The 7,540-nt window shown below is 45.1% G+C and overlaps 1 non-coding gene across 1 annotated transcript; it reads right to left on the bottom strand.

Annotated features, from left to right (window-relative positions):
- Positions 1–1,006: 1,006 nt before the first annotated feature.
- On the bottom strand, positions 1,007–1,078 carry trnae-uuc (transfer RNA glutamic acid (anticodon UUC)). The gene has a single exon. It is a non-coding gene; the product is annotated as a tRNA-Glu (tRNA).
- Positions 1,079–7,540: the final 6,462 nt, after the last annotated feature.

The raw sequence follows: 7,540 nt of genomic DNA, 5'->3' as shown, positions 1-7,540 counted from the left end.
CTGATGCAGCTTCGTTTGTGTGTGTTGGGATGATTGCTTCTGTGGTTAAATATTTGGTTTGTGTATGTTGTTTTTATGTCGACGCTAGTTTAAAGTTCGCCATTGACTGTTCGCTCTACTGTGACATCTCGGAATAGTACTTTGCTGTTGTTCTCCTTCTCTTCAAATCAGGAGCCCCCCTCAGGCCATAGTCTCACTTTTGGAACACCAATATACAGACTAGTCAAAGGCATCCACTGAAGACTAAAACACCAAGTTGAAGATTCACGCCACTCCATTTACTCCATCCAAGAATTCCTGAACACCAAAGACACTAAGACAGAATAGGATGGAAAAATGATGTCCTTTGATATAACAGCCCTGTTCACATCCATTAACATCAACGTGGCCAAAGAAAACTGAAGATGCTACTCGAAGACCCAAAGACACAAACACAGCACCAACTTCATCAGCAAAGATAACACTGTCAAGCTCGTGGAACTGTGCCTTACCACCCACTTCATATTCAGTAACAAGCCCTACAAACAAATCAACGAAACACCCATGAAACCACCAGTATCAGGATTCCTAGCAGAAGCAATAATGCAGAGACTCGAACAAGCAGCCCTTACAACAATGCGACCCAAACTTTGGGTCCGCTACAGTGATGACACTTCTGTCATCTAAAAATGAAATAAATTAGAGGAAACCTACAACACCATCAACAATCTCCTCACTGGCATAAAATTCACAAAAGAGGAGAACAACGACAAAGTGCCATTTCTAGATGTCACAATAGAGCGAACAGTCAATGATAAATTCAAAACAGCGTCTGCAGGAAAATAACGCACACGAACCAAGAACTTGACTTCAGAAGCAACCATCCCTACACACACAAACATATCTGAATGAGGACGCTATTTCAATGATCCACGATACTGCAGCACCCAGGAACGCAGATGTTCAATAAACAACTGTACAGCGCATTTAAGAAGAATGGGTAATCTACCAACCCCCTGAAATCGACTTCCCTGATCGGGAATCGAACCCGAGCCGCGGCGGGGAAAGCGCCGAATCCGAACCACTAGACCACCAGGGACATGAGGAAGTAAGCTGGCAGCTCTACTGAAAATTTCTTCCCTGCCCGGAAATCAAATCCCGGCTGCAGAATTTAGAAGGCTTTCACCTGTGCATCGAACAATGTCATTTCTTGTATCTATTGCTCCCGATGTGGTCTCCCCCACATTGGGGAGACTGGAGACTCCTCGCAGAGTCAAGTCACAGCGCTTGAGGGAACATCTCCAGGCCATCTGCAACAATCAACCCCATCGCCCTGTTACCCAACTTTTCAGCCACCCCCCCCCCCCCACCCCCCACTCCCCAACGCCTATCCACTCTGCCGAAGACATGCAGGTCCTGGGCCTCCTCCATCGCCGCTCCCTCCCCACCCGATGCCTGGAGGATGAACGCCTCATCTTCCGCCTCGGATAAATTTAAACCTGGGCCGTCAATGCGGACCGCACCAGTTTCGTCATTTTCCGTCCCCCCACCTTACCTCAGTTCCAACCTTCCGGCTGACCTTTCCTATCTGCCAATCTCCCTTCCCATCTATCCGCTCCACCCTCCTCTCTGACCTGTCACCTCCATCCCCACCCCCATTCACCTATTGTACTCTTTGCTACCTTCAGCCCACCCCGAATTTATCTCTCCACCCTTGAGGGGTCCTGCCTCTATTCCTGATGAAGGGCTTTTCCCCGAAACGTCGATTTTCCTGCTCCTCGGAAGCTATCTGACCTGCTGTGCTTTTCCAGCACCACTCAAACCTCTGATTTCCAGCACCTACAATCCGCACTTTTGCCTACCCAATAAATCAAGTTGGACGATTTCACATCCACAAACTGACATATTATAGACTAAGTTCAACTTAGTTTTTAACAACAAAGAAGTGGATGCTTATGGGGGGAGGTAAGAAAATGGTTTTAAGACCAGTACAGGCCAGTCACAGAGTCAGACAGCACTGAAGAGACCCTTCATCCAACTAGTCCATGCTGAGTATGTTCTCAAACTAAACTCGTCCCACCTACCAGTGTTTGGCCCATAAACCGTCGAACCATTCGTATTCATGGACTTATCCAAATGTCTTTTAAACGTTGTAACTGTACATGTATAAAATCATGAGGGGCATGGATAGGATAAATAGACAAAGTTTTTCCCTGGGGTGGGGGAGTCCAGAACGAAAGGTTTAGCATTAGAGGGGAAAGGTACAAAAGAGATCTAAGGGGCAACTTTTTTTCGCAGAGGATGGTACGTTTCTTGAATGAAATGCCAGAGGAAGTGGTGAAGTCTAGTACGATTGCAACATTTAAAAGGTATTTGGATGGGTATATGAATAGGAAGGCTTTGGAGGGATATGGGGCCATGTGCTGTCAGGTGGGACGAGATTGGGTTGGGATAGTTGGTCGGCATGGACAAGTTGGACCAAACAGTCTGTTTCTGTGCTGTACATCTCTACGACTCTATGACCTCCTCTTGACATTCATTCTGCACTCAGACCACTCTCTTAAAAAAAAATTCTTGTCGTGTCTTTATAAAATCTTTCTCTACTCACCTCAGAATATTTGCTCCCTGATGTTGAAACCCCCAGCTGAGGGAATGGACACCTGTTCTTTATCTCATCCGTATCCCACATAATTTTATAATCCTCCATAAGGTCACCTCTCAATCTCCTATGTTCCAGTGAGAAAGGTTCCAGCCTATCCAGTCTAGATATAGGTATATTCATATCCAGTTATGAAGTGTTCAATGCTGGTGCAGGCTGGAAAGATCAAGTGGTCTACTCCTGCTCCCAATTTATCCTGGCTGTTACGTTTCTCAGCCCCTTTCTCCCACTTTCTCCCCGCGACTCTCAACCCTTGATACTCTATCGCAGTGTTAAACATACCCAGTCTCCTGGCATCCACAGCTTTCTGTCACAATGAATTCCATAGATTCACCACTCTCTGGCTAAAGAACTTTCTCCTAATCCCATTCTCCCTTGATGCTGAGGCTACGCCCATGGGTATTAGTCTCTCCTCCCAATGAAAACATCTTCCCAATGTCCACTCTGTCCAGGCTGTTCAATATTCTGTACGTTTCAGTTAGATCCCCCTTGAATGTGGGCCTGTTAATCAGCATGAACCAAACCCTTCAGGATGAGGACAGCAGGGATTAGGTTCAACAAAGTGATAATGGAGGGAGAGTGTGTGGGATAGAGATTTTCATCTTTTAGGGAATAAGAGAGTAAAGAAAGTTTGATACAAATTATACTTGATCAGATGAGCTGATGGGCCAAGGAGTGGCGGATGGAGTTTAATTTAGACAAATATGAGCTGTTGCATTTTGATGAGGCAACTCAGGGCAGGACCTATGTGGTTAATGGTAAATTCCTCGGGGAGTGTTGCTGAACAAAGAAACTTTGGAAAGCAGGTTCATAGTTCCTTGAAAGTGGAGTTGCACGGAGATAGGATAGCAAGGAAGGCGTTTGGTACGCTTTCCTTTATTGGTCAGAAGACTGAGTATAGGAGTTTGGAGGTAATGTTGTGGCTGCACAGGACATTGGAAAGGCCACTTTTGGAATACCGTACTCAGTTCTGGTTTCCCTGCTGTCGGAAAGGTGTTGTGAACCTTGAAATGGTTCGGAAAAGATTGAGGAGGTTGCTGTCAGAGTGAGAGGGATTGAGCTTCACGGAGAGGCTGAATTGGGTGGGGCTGCATTCCCTGGAGCGTCGGTGACCATTCCAAGTTTATAAGAGGCATGTATAGGGTGAATAACGGAGATCTTTTCACAGGATATGGGAGTCCTAAAGTGGAGAGTACATGTTTGAGGTGAGGGGGGAAGACTTTAAAGGGACCTGAGGAGCAGCATTTTCATGGAGAGGGTGATGTGGGCATGGAACGAGCTGCCAGAGGAAATGATGGAGGCTGGTACATTTACAATATTTAAAGGCATCTGGGTGAGTATATGAATAGGAAGGGTTTAGAGGTTATGGGCCAAATGCTGGCAAATGGGACGAGATTAGTTTTGGCACGGATGAGTTGGACGAAGGGTCTGTCTCCGTGCTGCATGACTCTCATGATCTTTGGTGAATGCAGCCGTGTCGTTGTGAAGAGTGGATTTTCAGAAGCAGCATTCAAAGATGTTTTGCCCTTACGAGGAGCAGAAATCTTCCATTTGTGAGATCGCAGCAGAATAAGTGAGTACATCCCGGATTTTGTGAGAAAGTGGGAATTCATTGCACTGTGGGGATGAAGTGTTTTACGGGCAGGAAGTACAGTATGCTGAGCGGGGAGCCTACTGAATGGTTAGTTTGGTTTTTGTTTCAAACTGCTCATTTCTGTCAGGCTCCAACATTGTATTTCCAATGCTGTCAATCAGAAGGTGCAGTGAATCAGTAACTGGTAAAGTTAGAAGCCTCACCATTTTCAGTACTGCAGGTATTGCATTGTTTTATCAGCATTGTAAAGGTTACAGGCAGCAGCAGCAGGTGTGGGCTGTATTCAATAGAAATGATGAAACATTTAGATAACACAAATACAAAGGGCAGGGTGGGACTTGTCTTTCGATTTGTAGAAGATGGGACAATCTGGATGCTGTGATCTGTGGCAAACATAGCTGCAGTATGTCATTGAATCCCAACAGTGTGGAAGCAGGCCATTCAGGTCATCAAGTCCGCACTGAGCCCTCCAAAAACATACCACCCAGACACACCTGAGATGATTGATAGCTCAGCCGTGATTTTAATGAATGGCAGATCAGGGTCGATGGGCCTACTCCTTCTATTACTTTGAAGCTATAACCCTGCGTTTCCCATGGCTAACTCACCTAACCTGCACATCCCTGGACACTGGGCAATTTAGCATGGCCAATTCAAATCAAGGCCAGTGAGCCATGTAGTGATGTGGAAACCAAACATCAGAGAATGATAGAAAGGGACGAGAAGAATAAATGTACTAGCAATCAAAACTGGTTTCTAACCATTACAAAAAATAAAACTAAAAGCTAAGTATGTGAATGTGTGCTTTGTTGTAACAAAAGCGAATTAATTGACTGCACACATTAAAGAAAATAATTATGATCTGAGACTCCTTACTTCAGAATGACAAGGATTGGATGCGGAATTTCGAGGGGATACATAGTATTCAAGTCGAGTGGGAAGCTCAGTAAAGGTAGAGCATGGGCACTGCTAATCAAAGCACTAATAACATGTTAGTCTTGTGTCTGCTCGGATTTCAGGTCCTGATTTCTCTGTCCTCTGGTCTCCCTATTCCCACAGAGCTAGTTGTTGGCTGTTCTCATCTCTGCTTGATTTATGCTGAAGCTTTGATCCCCATTTACACCTTCTGGAGCAATAAAATATTCTGAGCCTCCTGGAAATGAAACCTTATCTATACTTCTCCTGATTGTATAAACCTCTATAAGGTTATCTCTCAACTTGCTAGGCTCCGTTGGAAAAATGTCCCAGCTTCTTCTTAACTCAAACCCTCCATTCCCAGCAACATCCCAGTAAAGTAGGGAATAGAGAATTGTGTCAAACCACATAAATGTACTGTCTGAAAGAATCTAGCTGTGTTCTTGCCTGAGATATTGAGAGTCCCTGGTGTAAGTAATTATCTCAGCAGTTATTTTGGTCACAGAATTGAACAATCATTTTGAAACAAAGGGATCTACTCTGATAAGGAGGTAGTGGTCATTTCTAGGGTAAGTGAACAGTTTGTAGATCAGGGAGGTGAAGTTCCAGACACTTGGGAAGGGCAAGAAATGAATTTGATAAATAAGACAAAGAACTGTGGATGCTGGAATTCTGAAAGAAAAACTGAGAACACTGGAAAAACTCCGCAGGACTGGAAGCATCTGTGGAGAGAAAGCAGAGTTAAAGTTTCGAGTCCAACAACTCCTCCTCAGGATTTTAAAATAGTTTGTGAGAACCCCTTAAGTCATCTGCCCAGCTTTAAGACAATATTACACAGGAGCAGGATGAGACCACTTGGCCCATCGAGTCTCCTCCACCATTCGATCATGGCTGATATTTTTCTCCATCCCATTCTGCTGGCCTCTCCTCATAACCCTTGACCCCTTACTAATCAAGAACCTAGCTCTGTCTTAAATGCCCTCAATGACTTGGCATCCTCAACCCTTCTAGTGGAAACATCATCTCTACGTCCACACTATCCAATCATAGAGCAGCACAGCGCTGCCTGAACCACTGTGATCTCCAACATTTGTTGTTTTCAGGAAGGATACCAGCATCTACAACAGCACGCTTCTAAATTTTGTACCCAGTTGGTGAGCTCTCCCTGGATCCCGTGAGATTTAACCTTACTCGACAATCCACAGTGTGGTACAATTAACAAAGTTCCCACTCCCCAACTCTTTCTGCACACATCGGCAACACGATGGATCAGTGATTAGCACTGCTGCCTCGCAGCACCAAGGACCCGCGTTTGATTTCAGCCTTGGGGCCGCTCTCTGTGTGGAGTTTGCACATTCTCCCTGCCATGTCTGCGTGGGTTTCCTCCGGGTGCTCTTGTTTCTACCAAAAATCTGAAGATGTGTGGGTTCGGGTGAATTGGTCTTACTAAATGGGCCCACAGTATGCAGGTCAGGTGCATTAGTTAGGAGTAAATGTAGAGTAATGGGAGAGGGGAATGCGTCTGGATGGGTTACACTTTGGATGGTCGGTGTGGACTTGTTGGGCTGAATGGTGAGTGTGAAGCTAAAAGTAAATGCAATGCATCGCTTGAGCTGTTTTACCCAGTATACCAGAAGCTGAGAGGTGACCTTACAGACGTTTATAGAATCATGAGAGGTATGGATATGGTAAAATCCTCCTGGAATCGGGCAAGTCCAAAACAGGAGGGTAATATGTTTGGAGTGAAGGAGGCAAGTGGGAGGAATTGTCTGCCGGGGGATGTGGTGGATGTCGGTCCAATTATGTCATTTAAAAGGCATCTGGAAGGGTATATGGATAGGAAGAATTCAGAGGGATATGAGCCAAGTGCTGGTAAATGAGACGAGATTAATTTAAGCTATCTGGTCTGCACGGATGAGTTAGACTGAAGGACCTGTTCCTGTGCTGTGTAACTCTATGACTCTTGCTTGCCTGTAATGTTTGCCATGCCTGTGTGTTCAGTTTCTGTCTGGTGTCGGTGACAATGCCTTGATATCTCATTTCCTCCATCTCCCCACTTCCACCTCCCCAGATGTTAACCATTTCGTGTCTGGTTGTTTCGCAAGAGGCTGCATTAAAGGTTCATCCTGAATTGACATTATGTTTTGCTTCCCAAAAGCAGACTTACTCACTCCCAGATGTCATGAAAGATACTAACTTTCAGGTGGAGGTATCCAAAATTCAAAGCTGACTGTCATGATGTTTTCATTTTTCGGTATCTGTAAAATCCTGAATCAGTACCATCGGGAGAATTAGTTTGAGCGGAGTGAGAATAGAGGGGTGAGGGGGGTGGGATGGTACTTTCAATTTTGTGGAAAAAGAAAAGAAAGTTCTGCAGAAAGTAGAATTGCTTG

This window comes from Chiloscyllium punctatum, chromosome 36 (assembly GCF_047496795.1).
Source record: "Chiloscyllium punctatum isolate Juve2018m chromosome 36, sChiPun1.3, whole genome shotgun sequence".
Taxonomy (NCBI): Eukaryota; Metazoa; Chordata; class Chondrichthyes; order Orectolobiformes; family Hemiscylliidae; genus Chiloscyllium; species Chiloscyllium punctatum.
Note: the sequence above shows the minus strand (reverse complement) of the source record. Positions and strands in the feature narration are given on the sequence as shown.